Source organism: Ascaphus truei, unplaced genomic scaffold (genome assembly GCF_040206685.1).
Source record: "Ascaphus truei isolate aAscTru1 unplaced genomic scaffold, aAscTru1.hap1 HAP1_SCAFFOLD_97, whole genome shotgun sequence".
Taxonomy (NCBI): domain Eukaryota; kingdom Metazoa; phylum Chordata; class Amphibia; order Anura; family Ascaphidae; genus Ascaphus; species Ascaphus truei.
The window spans coordinates 928880-951703 of record NW_027457309.1 but is presented as its reverse complement, the minus strand read 5'-3'; the positions used below and the strand labels follow the sequence as shown (position 1 = coordinate 951703).

Sequence of the window (22824 nt, the reverse complement as noted above, 5' to 3'; positions counted from 1 at the left end):
AACCTCACTAAAATATAATCTTGAAAATACGCCTCTTGCGAGACTGGAGACCAAAATCAAGCACCTTTGACCGCTCGGCCACGCTACCAATAGCTGCTATCTAAGACAAACTGAGGAGTGGAAAAAAATTATTGAGGCTCAATGGTTTTCATTATAAATGATATTGCCGATATATTTTATCTATGTGTACAATATATATATATATATACATTTAAATCTTCAAGAATATCTATTTAGAAGTGACATTCAAATCTTTGGCCCATGATTGCAAACTTGGAGAAAAATGCCTTTTATCATGCACACAAAACTTTGCAAAAATGTGCTCACTGTATGTTCATTCTTCCATGAAAACTTTGGAATTTTTCAAATCTATGATTATTTTCAAAAGAATTTGGGCCATTTTATGCTTAACAAAATATTTTTCAAGCAAGCAAAATGATAAAAAAAGAACTCAAACTGTTGCGACAAGATTTTCGAAACTTTGCGCATCTTTGTGCTTTTTACAAACTGCCACAAAATGTCCTGCTTTTTAAAACAGCACTGCTTGTCACTTACATTTCAAGTGTGATTTTACCACAAAACTGTCTTTTCTATTTGCATACTGTTGATCTTTCCAAATGATTTCACATCTAATCTTCACATCCTATATCCTCATCACTCGATATTTGGTATCATCTTCTTTTTAACTTTTGATTCGTTTTTGTTTCAAAGCCTCCCTTTTTCAGTGATTACAGAGTTATAATGTAACAGTAAGTTTTGTCTTGAAAATGTGGATATCATTCTATGTTTACTAAGGCTTTCTAACAGATGTATTTTTATCAATATAGAATGTTACCTACTCCAAAATACTCTGTTTTAATAATATCAGAAAACCCAAAATAAGAAGTACACAAAACAGATCAAATCTCTGTGAAAACAAAACACGTAACCTCACTAAAATGTAATCTTGAAAATACAGACATGGCAGCGGTGGGATTTGAACCCACGCCTCTTGCGAGACTGGAGCCTAAATCCAGCGCCTTAGACCGCTCGGCCACGCTACCAATAGCTGCTATCTAAGACAAACTGAGGAGTGGAAAAAAATTATTGAGGCTCAATGGTTTTCATTATAAATGATATTGTCAATATATTTTATCTATGTGTACAATATATATATATATATACATTTAAATCTTCAAGAATATCTATTTAGAAGTGACATTCAAATCTTTGGCCCATGATTGCAAACTTGGAGAAAAATGCCTTTTATCATGCACATAAAACTTTGCAAAAATGTGCTCACTGTATGTTCATTCTTCCATGAAAACTTTGGAATTTTTCAAATCTATGATTATTTTCAAAAGAATTTGGGCCATTTTATGCTTAACAAAATATTTTTCAAGCAAGCAAAATGATAAAAAAAGAATTAAAACTGTTGCGACAAGATTTTCGAAACTTTGCGCATCTTTGTGCTTTTTACAAACTGCCACAAAATGTCCTGCTTTTTAATACAGCACTGCTTGTCACTTACATTTCAAGTGTGATTTTACCACAAAACTGTCTTTTCTATTTGCATACTGTTGATCTTTCCAAATGATTTCACATCTAATCTTCACATCCTATATCCTCATCACTCAATATTTGGTATCATCTTCTTTTTAACTTTTGATTCGTTTTTGTTTCAAAGCCTCCCTTTTTCAGTGATTACAGAGTTATAATGTAACAGTAAGTTTTGTCTTGAAAATGTGGATGTCATTCTATGTTTACTAAGGCTTTCTAACAGATGTATTTTTATCAATATAGAATGTTACCTACTCCAATATACTCTGTTTTAATAATATCAGAAAACACAAAATAAGAAATACACAAAACAGATCAAATCTATGTGAAAACAAAACACGTAACCTCACTAAAAATGTAATCTTGAAAATACGCCTCTTGCGAGACTGGAGACCAAAATCAAGCACCTTTGACCGCTCGGCCACGCTACCAATAGCTGCTATCTAAGACAAACTGAGGAGTGGAAAAAAATTATTGAGGCTCAATGGTTTTCATTATAAATGATATTGCCGATATATTTTATCTATGTGTACAATATATATATATATATATATATATACATTTAAATCTTCAAGAATATCTATTTAGAAGTGACATTCAAATCTTTGGCCCATGATAGCAAACTTGGAGAAAAATGCCTTTTATCATGCACACAAAACTTTGCAAAAATGTGCTCACTGTATGTTCATTCTTCCATGAAAACTTTGGAATTTTTCAAATCTATGATTATTTTCAAAAGAATTTGGGCCATTTTATGCTTAACAAAATATTTTTCAAGCAAGCAAAATGATAAAAAAAGAACTAAAACTGTTGCGACAAGATTTTCGAAACTTTGCGCATCTTTGTGCTTTTTACAAACTGCCACAAAATGTCCTGCTTTTTAAAACAGCACTGCTTGTCACTTACATTTCAAGTGTGATTTTACCACAAAACTGTCTTTTCTATTTGCATACTGTTGATCTTTCCAAATGAATTTGGATGTCATTCTATGTTTACTAAGGCTTTCTAACAGATGTATTTTTATCAATATAGAATGTTACCTACTCCAAAATACTCTGTTTTAATAATATCAGAAAATTACAAAATAAGAAGTTTGTAAATAATCTTGAAAATACAGACATGGCAGCGGTGGGATTTGAACCCACGCCTCTTGCGAGACTGGAGCCTAAATCCAGCGCCTTAGACCGCTCGGCCACGCTACCAATAGCTGCTATCTAAGACAAACTGAGGAGTGGAAAAAAATTATTGAGGCTCAATGGTTTTCATTATAAATGATATTGCCAATATATTTTATCTATGTGTACAATATATATATATATATACACATTTAAATCTTCAAGAATATCTATTTAGAAGTGACATTCAAATCTTTGGCCCATGATTGCAAACTTGGAGAAAAATGCCTTTTATCATGCACACAAAACTTTGCAAAAATGTGCTCACTGTATGTTCATTCTTCCATGAAAACTTTGGAATTTTTCAAATCTATGATTATTTTCAAAAGAATTTGGGCCATTTTATGCTTAACAAAATATTTTTCAAGCAAGCAAAATGATAAAAAAAGAATTAAAACTGTTGCGACAAGATTTTCGAAACTTTGCGCATCTTTGTGCTTTTTACAAACTGCCACAAAATGTCCTGCTTTTTAATACAGCACTGCTTGTCACTTACATTTCAAGTGTGATTTTACCACAAAACTGTCTTTTCTATTTGCATACTGTTGATCTTTCCAAATGATTTCACATCTAATCTTCACATCCTATATCCTCATCACTCGATATTTGGTATCATCTTCTTTTTAACTTTTGATTCGTTTTTGTTTCAAAGCCTCCCTTTTTCAGTGATTACAGAGATATAACGTAACAGTAAGTTTTGTCTTGAAAATGTGGATGTCATTCTATGTTTACTAAGGCTTTCTAACAGATGTATTTTTATCAATATAGAATGTTACCTACTCCAAAATACTCTGTTTTAATAATATCAGAAAACACAAAATAAGAAATACACAAAACAGATCAAATCTATGTGAAAACAAAACACGTAACCTCACTAAAATGTAATCTTGAAAATACGCCTCTTGCGAGACTGGAGACCAAAATCAAGCACCTTTGACCGCTCGGCCACGCTACCAATAGCTGCTATCTAAGACAAACTGAGGAGTGGAAAAAAATTATTGAGGCTCAATGGTTTTCATTATAAATGATATTGCCGATATATTTTATCTATGTGTACAATATATATATATATACATTTAAATCTTCAAGAATATCTATTTAGAAGTGACATTCAAATCTTTGGCCCATGATTGCAAACTTGGAGAAAAATGCCTTTTATCATGCACACAAAACTTTGCAAAAATGTGCTCACTGTATGTTCATTCTTCCATGAAAACTTTGGAATTTTTCAAATCTATGATTATTTTCAAAAGAATTTGGGCCATTTTATGCTTAACAAAATATTTTTCAAGCAAGCAAAATGATAAAAAAAGAACTCAAACTGTTGCGACACGATTTTCGAAACTTTGCGCATCTTTGTGCTTTTTACAAACTGCCACAAAATGTCCTGCTTTTTAATACAGCACTGCTTGTCACTTACATTTCAAGTGTGATTTTACCACAAAACTGTCTTTTCTATTTGCATACTGTTGATCTTTCCAAATGATTTCACATCTAATCTTCACATCCTATATCCTCATCACTCAATATTTGGTATCATCTTCTTTTTAACTTTTGATTCGTTTTTGTTTCAAAGCCTCCCTTTTTCAGTGATTACAGAGTTATAATGTAACAGTAAGTTTTGTCTTGAAAATGTGGATGTCATTCTATGTTTACTAAGGCTTTCTAACAGATGTATTTTTATCAATATAGAATGTTACCTACTCCAATATACTCTGTTTTAATAATATCAGAAAACACAAAATAAGAAGTACACAAAACAGATCAAATCTATGTGAAAACAAAACACGTAACCTCACTAAAATGTAATCTTGAAAATACAGACATTGCAGCGGTGGGATTTGAACCCACGCCTCTTGCAAGACTGGAGCCTAAATCCAGCGCCTTAGACCGCTCGGCCACGCTACCAATAGCTGCTATCTAAGACAAACTGAGGAGTGGAAAAAAATTATTGAGGCTCAATGGTTTTCATTATAAATGATATTGCCAATATATTTTATCTATGTGTACAATATATATATATACATTTAAATCTTCAAGAATATCTATTTAGAAGTGACATTCAAATCTTTGGCCCATGATTGCAAACTTGGAGAAAAATGCCTTTTATCATGCACACAAAACTTTGCAAAAATGTGCTCACTGTATGTTCATTCTTCCATGAAAACTTTGGAATTTTTCAAATCTATGATTATTTTCAAAAGAATTTGGGCCATTTTATGCTTAACAAAATACTTTTCAAGCAAGCAAAATGATAAAAAAAGAACTCAAACTGTTGCGACACGATTTTCGAAACTTTGCGCATCTTTGTGCTTTTTACAAACTGCCACAAAATGTCCTGCTTTTTAAAACAGCACTGCTTGTCACTTACATTTCAAGTGTGATTTTACCACAAAACTGTCTTTTCTATTTGCATACTGTTGATCTTTCCAAATGATTTCACATCTAATCTTCACATCCTATATCCTCATCACTCGATATTTGGTATCATCTTCTTTTTAACTTTTGATTCGTTTTTGTTTCAAAGCCTCCCTTTTTCAGTGATTACAGAGTTATAATGTAACAGTAAGTTTTGTCTTGAAAATGTGGATGTCATTCTATGTTTACTAAGGCTTTCTAACAGATGTATTTTTATCAATATAGAATGTTACCTACTCCAATATACTCTGTTATAATAATATCAGAAAACACAAAATAAGAAGTACACAAAACAGATCAAATCTATGTGAAAACAAAACACGTAACCTCACTAAAATGTAATCTTGAAAATACAGACATGGCAGCGGTGGGATTTGAACCCACGCCTCTTGCGAGACTGGAGCCTAAATCCAGCGCCTTAGACCGCTCGGCCACGCTACCAATAGCTGCTATCTAAGACAAACTGAGGAGTGGAAAAAAATTATTGAGGCTCAATGGTTTTCATTATAAATGATATTGCCAATATATTTTATCTATGTGTACAATATATATATATATATTTAAATCTTCAAGAATATCTATTTAGAAGTGACATTCAAATCTTTGGCCCATGATTGCAAACTTGGAGAAAAATGCCTTTTATCATGCACACAAAACTTTGCAAAAATGTGCTCACTGTATGTTCATTCTTCCATGAAAACTTTGGAATTTTTCAAATCTATGATTATTTTCAAAAGAATTTGGGCCATTTTATGCTTAACAAAATATTTTTCAAGCAAGCAAAATGATAAAAAAAGAACTCAAACTGTTGCGACAAGATTTTCGAAACTTTGCGCATCTTTGTGCTTTTTACAAACTGCCACAAAATGTCCTGCTTCTTAAAACAGCACTGCTTGTCACTTACATTTCAAGTGTGATTTTACCACAAAACTGTCTTTTCTATTTGCATACTGTTGATCTTTCCAAATGATTTCACATCTAATCTTCACATCCTATATCCTCATCACTCGATATTTGGTATCATCTTCTTTTTAACTTTTGATTCGTTTTTGTTTCAAAGCCTCCCTTTTTCAGTGATTACAGAGTTATAATGTAACAGTAAGTTTTGTCTTGAAAATGTGGATGTCATTCTATGTTTACTAAGGCTTTCTAACAGATGTATTTTTATCAATATAGAATGTTACCTACTCCAATATACTCTGTTATAATAATATCAGAAAACACAAAATAAGAAGTACACAAAACAGATCAAATCTATGTGAAAACAAAACACGTAACCTCACTAAAATGTAATCTTGAAAATACAGACATGGCAGCGGTGGGATTTGAACCCACGCCTCTTGCGAGACTGGAGCCTAAATCCAGCGCCTTAGACCGCTCGGCCACGCTACCAATAGCTGCTATCTAAGACAAACTGAGGAGTGGAAAAAAATTATTGAGGCTCAATGGTTTTCATTATAAATGATATTGTCAATATATTTTATCTATGTGTACAATATATATATATATATACATTTAAATCTTCAAGAATATCTATTTAGAAGTGACATTCAAATCTTTGGCCCATGATTGCAAACTTGGAGAAAAATGCCTTTTATCATGCACATAAAACTTTGCAAAAATGTGCTCACTGTATGTTCATTCTTCCATGAAAACTTTGGAATTTTTCAAATCTATGATTATTTTCAAAAGAATTTGGGCCATTTTATGCTTAACAAAATATTTTTCAAGCAAGCAAAATGATAAAAAAAGAATTAAAACTGTTGCGACAAGATTTTCGAAACTTTGCGCATCTTTGTGCTTTTTACAAACTGCCACAAAATGTCCTGCTTTTTAATACAGCACTGCTTGTCACTTACATTTCAAGTGTGATTTTACCACAAAACTGTCTTTTCTATTTGCATACTGTTGATCTTTCCAAATGATTTCACATCTAATCTTCACATCCTATATCCTCATCACTCAATATTTGGTATCATCTTCTTTTTAACTTTTGATTCGTTTTTGTTTCAAAGCCTCCCTTTTTCAGTGATTACAGAGTTATAATGTAACAGTAAGTTTTGTCTTGAAAATGTGGATGTCATTCTATGTTTACTAAGGCTTTCTAACAGATGTATTTTTATCAATATAGAATGTTACCTACTCCAATATACTCTGTTTTAATAATATCAGAAAACACAAAATAAGAAATACACAAAACAGATCAAATCTATGTGAAAACAAAACACGTAACCTCACTAAAAATGTAATCTTGAAAATACGCCTCTTGCGAGACTGGAGACCAAAATCAAGCACCTTTGACCGCTCGGCCACGCTACCAATAGCTGCTATCTAAGACAAACTGAGGAGTGGAAAAAAATTATTGAGGCTCAATGGTTTTCATTATAAATGATATTGCCGATATATTTTATCTATGTGTACAATATATATATATATATATATATACATTTAAATCTTCAAGAATATCTATTTAGAAGTGACATTCAAATCTTTGGCCCATGATAGCAAACTTGGAGAAAAATGCCTTTTATCATGCACACAAAACTTTGCAAAAATGTGCTCACTGTATGTTCATTCTTCCATGAAAACTTTGGAATTTTTCAAATCTATGATTATTTTCAAAAGAATTTGGGCCATTTTATGCTTAACAAAATATTTTTCAAGCAAGCAAAATGATAAAAAAAGAACTAAAACTGTTGCGACAAGATTTTCGAAACTTTGCGCATCTTTGTGCTTTTTACAAACTGCCACAAAATGTCCTGCTTTTTAAAACAGCACTGCTTGTCACTTACATTTCAAGTGTGATTTTACCACAAAACTGTCTTTTCTATTTGCATACTGTTGATCTTTCCAAATGAATTTGGATGTCATTCTATGTTTACTAAGGCTTTCTAACAGATGTATTTTTATCAATATAGAATGTTACCTACTCCAAAATACTCTGTTTTAATAATATCAGAAAATTACAAAATAAGAAGTTTGTAAATAATCTTGAAAATACAGACATGGCAGCGGTGGGATTTGAACCCACGCCTCTTGCGAGACTGGAGCCTAAATCCAGCGCCTTAGACCGCTCGGCCACGCTACCAATAGCTGCTATCTAAGACAAACTGAGGAGTGGAAAAAAATTATTGAGGCTCAATGGTTTTCATTATAAATGATATTGCCAATATATTTTATCTATGTGTACAATATATATATATATATACACATTTAAATCTTCAAGAATATCTATTTAGAAGTGACATTCAAATCTTTGGCCCATGATTGCAAACTTGGAGAAAAATGCCTTTTATCATGCACACAAAACTTTGCAAAAATGTGCTCACTGTATGTTCATTCTTCCATGAAAACTTTGGAATTTTTCAAATCTATGATTATTTTCAAAAGAATTTGGGCCATTTTATGCTTAACAAAATATTTTTCAAGCAAGCAAAATGATAAAAAAAGAATTAAAACTGTTGCGACAAGATTTTCGAAACTTTGCGCATCTTTGTGCTTTTTACAAACTGCCACAAAATGTCCTGCTTTTTAATACAGCACTGCTTGTCACTTACATTTCAAGTGTGATTTTACCACAAAACTGTCTTTTCTATTTGCATACTGTTGATCTTTCCAAATGATTTCACATCTAATCTTCACATCCTATATCCTCATCACTCGATATTTGGTATCATCTTCTTTTTAACTTTTGATTCGTTTTTGTTTCAAAGCCTCCCTTTTTCAGTGATTACAGAGATATAACGTAACAGTAAGTTTTGTCTTGAAAATGTGGATGTCATTCTATGTTTACTAAGGCTTTCTAACAGATGTATTTTTATCAATATAGAATGTTACCTACTCCAAAATACTCTGTTTTAATAATATCAGAAAACACAAAATAAGAAATACACAAAACAGATCAAATCTATGTGAAAACAAAACACGTAACCTCACTAAAATGTAATCTTGAAAATACGCCTCTTGCGAGACTGGAGACCAAAATCAAGCACCTTTGACCGCTCGGCCACGCTACCAATAGCTGCTATCTAAGACAAACTGAGGAGTGGAAAAAAATTATTGAGGCTCAATGGTTTTCATTATAAATGATATTGCCGATATATTTTATCTATGTGTACAATATATATATATATACATTTAAATCTTCAAGAATATCTATTTAGAAGTGACATTCAAATCTTTGGCCCATGATTGCAAACTTGGAGAAAAATGCCTTTTATCATGCACACAAAACTTTGCAAAAATGTGCTCACTGTATGTTCATTCTTCCATGAAAACTTTGGAATTTTTCAAATCTATGATTATTTTCAAAAGAATTTGGGCCATTTTATGCTTAACAAAATATTTTTCAAGCAGCAAAATGATAAAAAAAGAACTCAAACTGTTGCGACACGATTTTCGAAACTTTGCGCATCTTTGTGCTTTTTACAAACTGCCACAAAATGTCCTGCTTTTTAATACAGCACTGCTTGTCACTTACATTTCAAGTGTGATTTTACCACAAAACTGTCTTTTCTATTTGCATACTGTTGATCTTTCCAAATGATTTCACATCTAATCTTCACATCCTATATCCTCATCACTCAATATTTGGTATCATCTTCTTTTTAACTTTTGATTCGTTTTTGTTTCAAAGCCTCCCTTTTTCAGTGATTACAGAGTTATAATGTAACAGTAAGTTTTGTCTTGAAAATGTGGATGTCATTCTATGTTTACTAAGGCTTTCTAACAGATGTATTTTTATCAATATAGAATGTTACCTACTCCAATATACTCTGTTTTAATAATATCAGAAAACACAAAATAAGAAGTACACAAAACAGATCAAATCTATGTGAAAACAAAACACGTAACCTCACTAAAATGTAATCTTGAAAATACAGACATGGCAGCGGTGGGATTTGAACCCACGCCTCTTGCAAGACTGGAGCCTAAATCCAGCGCCTTAGACCGCTCGGCCACGCTACCAATAGCTGCTATCTAAGATAAACTGAGGAGTGGAAAAAAATTATTGAGGCTCAATGGTTTTCATTATAAATGATATTGCCAATATATTTTATCTATGTGTACAATATATATATATACATTTAAATCTTCAAGAATATCTATTTAGAAGTGACATTCAAATCTTTGGCCCATGATTGCAAACTTGGAGAAAAATGCCTTTTATCATGCACACAAAACTTTGCAAAAATGTGCTCACTGTATGTTCATTCTTCCATGAAAACTTTGGAATTTTTCAAATCTATGATTATTTTCAAAAGAATTTGGGCCATTTTATGCTTAACAAAATACTTTTCAAGCAAGCAAAATGATAAAAAAAGAACTCAAACTGTTGCGACACGATTTTCGAAACTTTGCGCATCTTTGTGCTTTTTACAAACTGCCACAAAATGTCCTGCTTTTTAAAACAGCACTGCTTGTCACTTACATTTCAAGTGTGATTTTACCACAAAACTGTCTTTTCTATTTGCATACTGTTGATCTTTCCAAATGATTTCACATCTAATCTTCACATCCTATATCCTCATCACTCGATATTTGGTATCATCTTCTTTTTAACTTTTGATTCGTTTTTGTTTCAAAGCCTCCCTTTTTCAGTGATTACAGAGTTATAATGTAACAGTAAGTTTTGTCTTGAAAATGTGGATGTCATTCTATGTTTACTAAGGCTTTCTAACAGATGTATTTTTATCAATATAGAATGTTACCTACTCCAATATACTCTGTTATAATAATATCAGAAAACACAAAATAAGAAGTACACAAAACAGATCAAATCTATGTGAAAACAAAACACGTAACCTCACTAAAATGTAATCTTGAAAATACAGACATGGCAGCGGTGGGATTTGAACCCACGCCTCTTGCGAGACTGGAGCCTAAATCCAGCGCCTTAGACCGCTCGGCCACGCTACCAATAGCTGCTATCTAAGACAAACTGAGGAGTGGAAAAAAATTATTGAGGCTCAATGGTTTTCATTATAAATGATATTGCCAATATATTTTATCTATGTGTACAATATATATATATATATTTAAATCTTCAAGAATATCTATTTAGAAGTGACATTCAAATCTTTGGCCCATGATTGCAAACTTGGAGAAAAATGCCTTTTATCATGCACACAAAACTTTGCAAAAATGTGCTCACTGTATGTTCATTCTTCCATGAAAACTTTGGAATTTTTCAAATCTATGATTATTTTCAAAAGAATTTGGGCCATTTTATGCTTCACAAAATATTTTTCAAGCAAGCAAAATGATAAAAAAAGAACTAAAATTGTTGCGACAAGATTTTCGAAACTTTGCGCATCTTTGTGCTTTTTACAAACTGCCACAAAATGTCCTGCTTTTTAAAACAGCACTGCTTGTCACTTACATTTCAAGTGTGATTTTACCACAAAACTGTCTTTTCTATTTGCATACTGTTGATCTTTCCAAATGATTTCACATCTAATCTTCACATCCTATATCCTCATCACTCGATATTTGGTATCATCTTCTTTTTAACTTTTGATTCGTTTTTGTTTCAAAGCCTCCCTTTTTCAGTGATTACAGAGTTATAATGTAACAGTAAGTTTTGTCTTGAAAATGTGGATGTCATTCTATGTTTACTAAGGCTTTCTAACAGATGTATTTTTATCAATATAGAATGTTACCTACTCCAAAATACTCTGTTTTAATAATATCAGAAAATACAAAATAAGAAATACACAAAACAGATAAAATCTATGTGAAAACAAAACACGTAACCTCACTAAAATGTAATCTTGAAAATACGCCTCTTGCGAGACTGGAGACCAAAATCAAGCACCTTTGACCGCTCGGCCACGCTACCAATAGCTGCTATCTAAGACAAACTGAGGAGTGGAAAAAAATTATTGAGGCTCAATGGTTTTCATTATAAATGATATTGCCGATATATTTTATCTATGTGTACAATATATATATATATATACATTTAAATCTTCAAGAATATCTATTTAGAAGTGACATTCAAATCTTTGGCCCATGATTGCAAACTTGGAGAAAAATGCCTTTTATCATGCACACAAAACTTTGCAAAAATGTGCTCACTGTATGTTCATTCTTCCATGAAAACTTTGGAATTTTTCAAATCTATGATTATTTTCAAAAGAATTTGGGCCATTTTATGCTTAACAAAATATTTTTCAAGCAAGCAAAATGATAAAAAAAGAATTAAAACTGTTGCGACAAGATTTTCGAAACTTTGCGCATCTTTGTGCTTTTTACAAACTGCCACAAAATGTCCTGCTTTTTAATACAGCACTGCTTGTCACTTACATTTCAAGTGTGATTTTACCACAAAACTGTCTTTTCTATTTGCATACTGTTGATCTTTCCAAATGATTTCACATCTAATCTTCACATCCTATATCCTCATCACTCGATATTTGGTATCATCTTCTTTTTAACTTTTGATTCGTTTTTGTTTCAAAGCCTCCCTTTTTCAGTGATTACAGAGATATAACGTAACAGTAAGTTTTGTCTTGAAAATGTGGATGTCATTCTATGTTTACTAAGGCTTTCTAACAGATGTATTTTTATCAATATAGAATGTTACCTACTCCAAAATACTCTGTTTTAATAATATCAGAAAACACAAAATAAGAAATACACAAAACAGATCAAATCTATGTGAAAACAAAACACGTAACCTCACTAAAATGTAATCTTGAAAATACGCCTCTTGCGAGACTGGAGACCAAAATCAAGCACCTTTGACCGCTCGGCCACGCTACCAATAGCTGCTATCTAAGACAAACTGAGGAGTGGAAAAAAATTATTGAGGCTCAATGGTTTTCATTATAAATGATATTGCCGATATATTTTATCTATGTGTACAATATATATATATATACATTTAAATCTTCAAGAATATCTATTTAGAAGTGACATTCAAATCTTTGGCCCATGATTGCAAACTTGGAGAAAAATGCCTTTTATCATGCACACAAAACTTTGCAAAAATGTGCTCACTGTATGTTCATTCTTCCATGAAAACTTTGGAATTTTTCAAATCTATGATTATTTTCAAAAGAATTTGGGCCATTTTATGCTTAACAAAATATTTTTCAAGCAAGCAAAATGATAAAAAAAGAACTCAAACTGTTGCGACACGATTTTCGAAACTTTGCGCATCTTTGTGCTTTTTACAAACTGCCACAAAATGTCCTGCTTTTTAATACAGCACTGCTTGTCACTTACATTTCAAGTGTGATTTTACCACAAAACTGTCTTTTCTATTTGCATACTGTTGATCTTTCCAAATGATTTCACATCTAATCTTCACATCCTATATCCTCATCACTCAATATTTGGTATCATCTTCTTTTTAACTTTTGATTCGTTTTTGTTTCAAAGCCTCCCTTTTTCAGTGATTACAGAGTTATAATGTAACAGTAAGTTTTGTCTTGAAAATGTGGATGTCATTCTATGTTTACTAAGGCTTTCTAACAGATGTATTTTTATCAATATAGAATGTTACCTACTCCAATATACTCTGTTTTAATAATATCAGAAAACACAAAATAAGAAGTACACAAAACAGATCAAATCTATGTGAAAACAAAACACGTAACCTCACTAAAATGTAATCTTGAAAATACAGACATGGCAGCGGTGGGATTTGAACCCACGCCTCTTGCAAGACTGGAGCCTAAATCCAGCGCCTTAGACCGCTCGGCCACGCTACCAATAGCTGCTATCTAAGATAAACTGAGGAGTGGAAAAAAATTATTGAGGCTCAATGGTTTTCATTATAAATGATATTGCCAATATATTTTATCTATGTGTACAATATATATATATACATTTAAATCTTCAAGAATATCTATTTAGAAGTGACATTCAAATCTTTGGCCCATGATTGCAAACTTGGAGAAAAATGCCTTTTATCATGCACACAAAACTTTGCAAAAATGTGCTCACTGTATGTTCATTCTTCCATGAAAACTTTGGAATTTTTCAAATCTATGATTATTTTCAAAAGAATTTGGGCCATTTTATGCTTAACAAAATACTTTTCAAGCAAGCAAAATGATAAAAAAAGAACTCAAACTGTTGCGACACGATTTTCGAAACTTTGCGCATCTTTGTGCTTTTTACAAACTGCCACAAAATGTCCTGCTTTTTAAAACAGCACTGCTTGTCACTTACATTTCAAGTGTGATTTTACCACAAAACTGTCTTTTCTATTTGCATACTGTTGATCTTTCCAAATGATTTCACATCTAATCTTCACATCCTATATCCTCATCACTCGATATTTGGTATCATCTTCTTTTTAACTTTTGATTCGTTTTTGTTTCAAAGCCTCCCTTTTTCAGTGATTACAGAGTTATAATGTAACAGTAAGTTTTGTCTTGAAAATGTGGATGTCATTCTATGTTTACTAAGGCTTTCTAACAGATGTATTTTTATCAATATAGAATGTTACCTACTCCAATATACTCTGTTATAATAATATCAGAAAACACAAAATAAGAAGTACACAAAACAGATCAAATCTATGTGAAAACAAAACACGTAACCTCACTAAAATGTAATCTTGAAAATACAGACATGGCAGCGGTGGGATTTGAACCCACGCCTCTTGCGAGACTGGAGCCTAAATCCAGCGCCTTAGACCGCTCGGCCACGCTACCAATAGCTGCTATCTAAGACAAACTGAGGAGTGGAAAAAAATTATTGAGGCTCAATGGTTTTCATTATAAATGATATTGCCAATATATTTTATCTATGTGTACAATATATATATATATATTTAAATCTTCAAGAATATCTATTTAGAAGTGACATTCAAATCTTTGGCCCATGATTGCAAACTTGGAGAAAAATGCCTTTTATCATGCACACAAAACTTTGCAAAAATGTGCTCACTGTATGTTCATTCTTCCATGAAAACTTTGGAATTTTTCAAATCTATGATTATTTTCAAAAGAATTTGGGCCATTTTATGCTTCACAAAATATTTTTCAAGCAAGCAAAATGATAAAAAAAGAACTAAAATTGTTGCGACAAGATTTTCGAAACTTTGCGCATCTTTGTGCTTTTTACAAACTGCCACAAAATGTCCTGCTTTTTAAAACAGCACTGCTTGTCACTTACATTTCAAGTGTGATTTTACCACAAAACTGTCTTTTCTATTTGCATACTGTTGATCTTTCCAAATGATTTCACATCTAATCTTCACATCCTATATCCTCATCACTCGATATTTGGTATCATCTTCTTTTTAACTTTTGATTCGTTTTTGTTTCAAAGCCTCCCTTTTTCAGTGATTACAGAGTTATAATGTAACAGTAAGTTTTGTCTTGAAAATGTGGATGTCATTCTATGTTTACTAAGGCTTTCTAACAGATGTATTTTTATCAATATAGAATGTTACCTACTCCAAAATACTCTGTTTTAATAATATCAGAAAATACAAAATAAGAAATACACAAAACAGATAAAATCTATGTGAAAACAAAACACGTAACCTCACTAAAATGTAATCTTGAAAATACGCCTCTTGCGAGACTGGAGACCAAAATCAAGCACCTTTGACCGCTCGGCCACGCTACCAATAGCTGCTATCTAAGACAAACTGAGGAGTGGAAAAAAATTATTGAGGCTCAATGGTTTTCATTATAAATGATATTGCCGATATATTTTATCTATGTGTACAATATATATATATATATACATTTAAATCTTCAAGAATATCTATTTAGAAGTGACATTCAAATCTTTGGCCCATGATTGCAAACTTGGAGAAAAATGCCTTTTATCATGCACACAAAACTTTGCAAAAATGTGCTCACTGTATGTTCATTCTTCCATGAAAACTTTGGAATTTTTCAAATCTATGATTATTTTCAAAAGAATTTGGGCCATTTTATGCTTAACAAAATATTTTTCAAGCAAGCAAAATGATAAAAAAAGAACTCAAACTGTTGCGACAAGATTTTCGAAACTTTGCGCATCTTTGTGCTTTTTACAAACTGCCACAAAATGTCCTGCTTCTTAAAACAGCACTGCTTGTCACTTACATTTCAAGTGTGATTTTACCACAAAACTGTCTTTTCTATTTGCATACTGTTGATCTTTCCAAATGATTTCACATCTAATCTTCACATCCTATATCCTCATCACTCGATATTTGGTATCATCTTCTTTTTAACTTTTGATTCGTTTTTGTTTCAAAGCCTCCCTTTTTCAGTGATTACAGAGTTATAATGTAACAGTAAGTTTTGTCTTGAAAATGTGGATGTCATTCTATGTTTACTAAGGCTTTCTAACAGATGTATTTTTATCAATATAGAATGTTACCTACTCCAATATACTCTGTTATAATAATATCAGAAAACACAAAATAAGAAGTACACAAAACAGATCAAATCTATGTGAAAACAAAACACGTAACCTCACTAAAATGTAATCTTGAAAATACAGACATGGCAGCGGTGGGATTTGAACCCACGCCTCTTGCGAGACTGGAGCCTAAATCCAGCGCCTTAGACCGCTCGGCCACGCTACCAATAGCTGCTATCTAAGACAAACTGAGGAGTGGAAAAAAATTATTGAGGCTCAATGGTTTTCATTATAAATGATATTGCCAATATATTTTATCTATGTGTACAATATATATATATATATTTAAATCTTCAAGAATATCTATTTAGAAGTGACATTCAAATCTTTGGCCCATGATTGCAAACTTGGAGAAAAATGCCTTTTATCATGCACACAAAACTTTGCAAAAATGTGCTCACTGTATGTTCATTCTTCCATGAAAACTTTGGAATTTTTCAAATCTATGATTATTTTCAAAAGAATTTGGGCCATTTTATGCTTCACAAAATATTTTTCAAGCAAGCAAAATGATAAAAAAAGAACTAAAATTGTTGCGACAAGATTTTCGAAACTTTGCGCATCTTTGTGCTTTTTACAAACTGCCACAAAATGTCCTGCTTTTTAAAACAGCACTGCTTGTCACTTACATTTCAAGTGTGATTTTACCACAAAACTGTCTTTTCTATTTGCATACTGTTGATCTTTCCAAATGATTTCACATCTAATCTTCACATCCTATATCCTCATCACTCGATATTTGGTATCATCTTCTTTTTAACTTTTGATTCGTTTTTGTTTCAAAGCCTCCCTTTTTCAGTGATTACAGAGTTATAATGTAACAGTAAGTTTTGTCTTGAAAATGTGGATGTCATTCTATGTTTACTAAGGCTTTCTAACAGATGTATTTTTATCAATATAGAATGTTACCTACTCCAAAATACTCTGTTTTAATAATATCAGAAAACACAAAATAAGAAATACACAAAACAGATAAAATCTATGTGAAAACAAAACACGTAACCTCACTAAAATGTAATCTTGAAAATACGCCTCTTGCGAGACTGGAGACCAAAATCAAGCACCTTTGACCGCTCGGCCACGCTACCAATAGCTGCTATCTAAGACAAACTGAGGAGTGGAAAAAAATTATTGAGGCTCAATGGTTTTCATTATAAATGATATTGCCGATATATTTTATCTATGTGTACAATATATATATATATATACATTTAAATCTTCAAGAATATCTATTTAGAAGTGACATTCAAATCTTTGGCCCATGATTGCAAACTTGGAGAAAAATGCCTTTTATCATGCACACAAAACTTTGCAAAAATGTGCTCACTGTATGTTCATTCTTCCATGAAAACTTTGGAATTTTTCAAATCTATGATTATTTTCAAAAGAATTTGGGCCATTTTATGCTTAACAAAATATTTTTCAAGCAAGCAAAATGATAAAAAAAGAACTCAAACTGTTGCGACAAGATTTTCGAAACTTTGCGCATCTTTGTGCTTTTTACAAACTGCCACAAAATGTCCTGCTTCTTAAAACAGCACTGCTTGTCACTTACATTTCAAGTGTGATTTTACCACAAAACTGTCTTTTCTATTTGCATACTGTTGATCTTTCCAAATGATTTCACATCTAATCTTCACATCCTATATCCTCATCACTCGATATTTGGTATCATCTTCTTTTTAACTTTTGATTCGTTTTTGTTTCAAAGCCTCCCTTTTTCAGTGATTACAGAGTTATAACGTAACAGTAAGTTTTGTCTTGAAAATGTGGATGTCATTCTATGTTTACTAAGGCTTTCTAACAGATGTATTTTTATCAATATAGAATGTTACCTACTCCAAAATACTCTGTTTTAATAATATCAGAAAACACAAAATAAGAAATACACAAAACAGATCAAATCTATGTGAAAACAAAACACGTAACCTCACTAAAAATGTAATCTTTAAAATACGCCTCTTGCGAGACTAGAGACCAAAATCAAGCACCTTTGACCGCTCGGCCACGCTACCAATAGCTGCTATCTAAGACAAACTGAGGAGTGGAAAAAAATTATTGAGGCTCAATGGTTTTCATTATAAATGATATTGCCGATATATTTTATCTATGTGTACAATATATATATATACATTTAAATCTTCAAGAATATCTATTTAGAAGTGACATTCAAATCTTTGGCCCATGATTGCAAACTTGGAGAAAAATGCCTTTTATCATGCACACAAAACTTTGCAAAAATGTGCTCACTGTATGTTCATTCTTCCATGAAAACTTTGGAATTTTTCAAATCTATGATTATTTTCAAAAGAATTTGGGCCATTTTATGCTTAACAAAATATTTTTCAAGCAAGCAAAATGATAAAAAAAGAACTCAAACTGTTGCGACAAGATTTTCGAAACTTTGCGCATCTTTGTGCTTTTTACAAACTGCCACAAAATGTCCTGCTTTTTAAAACAGCACTGCTTGTCACTTACATTTCAAGTGTGATTTTACCACAAAACTGTCTTTTCTATTTGCATACTGTTGATCTTTCCAAATGATTTCACATCTAATCTTCACATCCTATATCCTCATCACTCGATATTTGGTATCATCTTCTTTTTAACTTTTGATTCGTTTTTGTTTCAAAGCCTCCCTTTTTCAGTGATTACAGAGTTATAATGTAACAGTAAGTTTTGTCTTGAAAATGTGGATGTCATTCTATGTTTACTAAGGCTTTCTAACAGATGTATTTTTATCAATACAGAATGTTACCTACTCCAAAATACTCTGTTTTAATAATATCAGAAAACACAAAATAAGAAGTACACAAAACAGATCAAATCTCTGTGAAAACAAAACACGTAACCTCACTTAAATGTAATCTTGAAAATACGCCTCTTGCGAGACTGGAGACCAAAATCAAGCACCTTTGACCGCTCGGCCACGCTACCAATAGCTGCTATCTAAGACAAACTGAGGAGTGGAAAAAAATTATTGAGGCTCAATGGTTTTCATTATAAATGATATTGCCGATATATTTTATCTATGTGTACAATTTATATATATATACATTTAAATCTTCAAGAATATCTATTTAGAAGTGACATTCAAATCTTTGGCCCATGATTGCAAACTTGGAGAAAAATGCCTTTTATCATGCACACAAAACTTTGCAAAAATGTGCTCACTGTATGTTCATTCTTCCATGAAAACTTTGGAATTTTTCAAATCTATGATTATTTTCAAAAGAATTTGGGCCATTTTATGCTTAACAAAATATTTTTCAAGCAAGCAAAATGATAAAAAAAGAACTCAAACTGTTGCGACAAGATTTTCGAAACTTTGCGCATCTTTGTGCTTTTTACAAACTGCCACAAAATGTCCTGCTTTTTAAAACAGCACTGCTTGTCACTTACATTTCAAGTGTGATTTTACCACAAAACTGTCTTTTCTATTTGCATACTGTTGATCTTTCCAAATGATTTCACATCTAATCTTCACATCCTATATCCTCATCACTCGATATTTGGTATCATCTTCTTTTTAACTTTTGATTCGTTTTTGTTTCAAAGCCTCCCTTTTTCAGTGATTACAGAGTTATAACGTAACAGTAAGTTTTGTCTTGAAAATGTGGATGTCATTCTATGTTTACTAAGGCTTTCTAACAGATGTATTTTTATCAATATAGAATGTTACCTACTCCAAAATACTCTGTTTTAATAATATCAGAAAACACAAAATAAGAAATACACAAAACAGATCAAATCTATGTGAAAACAAAACACGTAACCTCACAAAAAATGTAATCTTGAAAATACGCCTCTTGCGAGACTGGAGACCAAAATCAAGCACCTTTGACCGCTCGGCCACGCTACCAATAGCTGCTATCTAAGACAAACTGAGGAGTGGAAAAAAATTATTGAGGCTCAATGGTTTTCATTATAAATGATATTGCCGATATATTTTATCTATGTGTACAATATATATATATATATATATATACATTTAAATCTTCAAGAATATCTATTTAGAAGTGACATTCAAATCTTTGGCCCATGATTGCAAACTTGGAGAAAAATGCCTTTTATCATGCACACAAAACTTTGCAAAAATGTGCTCACTGTATGTTCATTCTTCCATGAAAACTTTGGAATTTTTCAAATCTATGATTATTTTCAAAAGAATTTGGGCCATTTTATGCTTAACAAAATATTTTTCAAGCAAGCAAAATGATAAAAAAAGAATTAAAACTGTTGCGACAAGATTTTCGAAACTTTGCGCATCTTTGTGCTTTTACAAACTGCCACAAAATGTCCTGCTTTTTAAAACAGCACTGCTTGTCACTTACATTTCAAGTGTGATTTTACCACAAAACTGTCTTTTCTATTTGCATACTGTTGATCTTTCCAAATGATTTCACATCTAATCTTCACATCCTATATCCTCATCACTCGATATTTGGTATCATCTTCTTTTTAACTTTTGATTCGTTTTTGTTTCAAAGCCTTCCTTTTTCAGTGATTACAGAGTTATAATGTAACAGTAAGTTTTGTCTTGAAAATGTGGATGTCATTCTATGTTTACTAAGGCTTTCTAACAGATGTATTTTTATCAATATAGAATGTTACCTACTCCAAAATACTCTGTTTTAATAATATCAGAAAACACAAAATAAGAAGTACACAAAACAGATCAAATCTATGTGAAAACAAAACACGTAACCTCACTAAAATGTAATCTTGAAAATACAGACATGGCAGCGGTGGGATTTGAACCCACGCCTCTTGCAAGACTGGAGCCTAAATCCAGCGCCTTAGACCGCTCGGCCACGCTACCAATAGCTGCTATCTAAGACAAACTGAGGAGTGGAAAAAAATTATTGAGGCTCAATGGTTTTCATTATAAATGATATTGCCAATATATTTTATCTATGTGTACAATATATATATATATATATACATTTAAATCTTCAAGAATATCTATTTAGAAGTGACATTCAAATCTTTGGCCCATGATAGCAAACTTGGAGAAAAATGCCTTTTATCATGCACACAAAACTTTGCAAAAATGTGCTCACTGTATGTTCATTCTTCCATGAAAACTTTGGAATTTTTCAAATCTATGATTATTTTCAAAAGAATTTGGGCCATTTTATGCTTAACAAAATATTTTTCAAGCAAGCAAAATGATAAAAAAAGAACTAAAACTGTTGCGACAAGATTTTCGAAACTTTGCGCATCTTTGTGCTTTTTACAAACTGCCACAAAATGTCCTGCTTTTTAAAACAGCACTGCTTGTCACTTACATTTCAAGTGTGATTTTACCACAAAACTGTCTTTTCTATTTGCATACTGTTGATCTTTCCAAATGATTTCACATCTAATCTTCACATCCTATATCCTCATCACTCGATATTTGGTATCATCTTCTTTTTAACTTTTGATTCGTTTTTGTTTCAAAGCCTCCCTTTTTCAGTGATTACAGAGTTATAATGTAACAGTAAGTTTTGTCTTGAAAATGTGGATGTCATTCTATGTTTACTAAGGCTTTCTAACAGATGTATTTTTATCAATATAGAATGTTACCTACTCCAAAATACTCTGTTTTAATAATATCAGAAAATTACAAAATAAGAAGTACACAAAACAGATCAAATCTATGTGAAAACAAAACACGTAACCTCACTAAAATGTAATCTTGAAAATACGCCTCTTGCGAGACTGGAGACCAAAATCAAGCACCTTTGACCGCTCGGCCACGCTACCAATAGCTGCTATCTAAGACAAACTGAGGAGTGGAAAAAAATTATTTATTATTAAGTTATCTTGAGAGGCGCATGCGCGACGGCAAGGAGTATGGCAGCCTAGTCTGAGAGCTCCCTGCCTCGCTTCCCGATATATCGCGCAAAATCTACCAAATTTCACACCAAACAGCACACAAACTCATATAAAGATTAAACAATTAACCAGGATGTCGTGGAAGACCCCCAAAATGACGAAAAAATGAGGGCAACCAGAATATTTTGGCAGACCGGGGCCGCGCGGTGCAGGCTCAGAAATGGCACCGGTTTCAAACGACGGCTCAGAAACTGAACCCGACGGGGAGGAGGAGGAATTAACCCTGCAGGAGCAACTGCCGGCAAGACAATGCGACATAACTACTGCACCGACACACTTTATTCGAGCAAATACCCAGTATGTACCTGGCAGATACCTGGAATGCGCCGCTCCTCACCTCTGACATGCCCCGTTGCGTTTGCCTTCCCAGCCTGGGTTCATGCCTGGCTGACGGGCGGCTGATATGTTAAATGATAATGATTAGGAT

At 32.3% G+C, this 22824-nt stretch overlaps 11 non-coding genes across 11 annotated transcripts; all 11 read right to left on the bottom strand.

The window, feature by feature from the left end:
* Positions 1-961: 961 nt before the first annotated feature.
* Positions 962-1043, bottom strand: TRNAL-UAG (transfer RNA leucine (anticodon UAG)). Its single transcript has one exon. It is a non-coding gene; the product is annotated as a tRNA-Leu (tRNA).
* Positions 1044-2659: 1616 nt separating this feature from the next.
* On the bottom strand, positions 2660-2741 carry TRNAL-UAG (transfer RNA leucine (anticodon UAG)). Its single transcript has one exon. It is a non-coding gene; the product is annotated as a tRNA-Leu (tRNA).
* A 2750-nt stretch (positions 2742-5491) lies between these two features.
* Positions 5492-5573, bottom strand: TRNAL-UAG (transfer RNA leucine (anticodon UAG)). Its single transcript has one exon. It is a non-coding gene; the product is annotated as a tRNA-Leu (tRNA).
* Positions 5574-6442: 869 nt separating this feature from the next.
* Positions 6443-6524, bottom strand: TRNAL-UAG (transfer RNA leucine (anticodon UAG)). Its single transcript has one exon. It is a non-coding gene; the product is annotated as a tRNA-Leu (tRNA).
* A 1614-nt stretch (positions 6525-8138) lies between these two features.
* On the bottom strand, positions 8139-8220 carry TRNAL-UAG (transfer RNA leucine (anticodon UAG)). The gene has a single exon. It is a non-coding gene; the product is annotated as a tRNA-Leu (tRNA).
* Positions 8221-10018: 1798 nt separating this feature from the next.
* Positions 10019-10100, bottom strand: TRNAL-UAG (transfer RNA leucine (anticodon UAG)). The gene has a single exon. It is a non-coding gene; the product is annotated as a tRNA-Leu (tRNA).
* An 869-nt stretch (positions 10101-10969) lies between these two features.
* Positions 10970-11051, bottom strand: TRNAL-UAG (transfer RNA leucine (anticodon UAG)). Its single transcript has one exon. It is a non-coding gene; the product is annotated as a tRNA-Leu (tRNA).
* A 2719-nt stretch (positions 11052-13770) lies between these two features.
* Positions 13771-13852, bottom strand: TRNAL-UAG (transfer RNA leucine (anticodon UAG)). Its single transcript has one exon. It is a non-coding gene; the product is annotated as a tRNA-Leu (tRNA).
* An 869-nt stretch (positions 13853-14721) lies between these two features.
* Positions 14722-14803, bottom strand: TRNAL-UAG (transfer RNA leucine (anticodon UAG)). Its single transcript has one exon. It is a non-coding gene; the product is annotated as a tRNA-Leu (tRNA).
* Positions 14804-16598: 1795 nt separating this feature from the next.
* TRNAL-UAG (transfer RNA leucine (anticodon UAG)) lies at positions 16599-16680 on the bottom strand. The gene has a single exon. It is a non-coding gene; the product is annotated as a tRNA-Leu (tRNA).
* Positions 16681-21254: 4574 nt separating this feature from the next.
* On the bottom strand, positions 21255-21336 carry TRNAL-UAG (transfer RNA leucine (anticodon UAG)). Its single transcript has one exon. It is a non-coding gene; the product is annotated as a tRNA-Leu (tRNA).
* Between the last annotated feature and the right edge of the window lie 1488 nt (positions 21337-22824).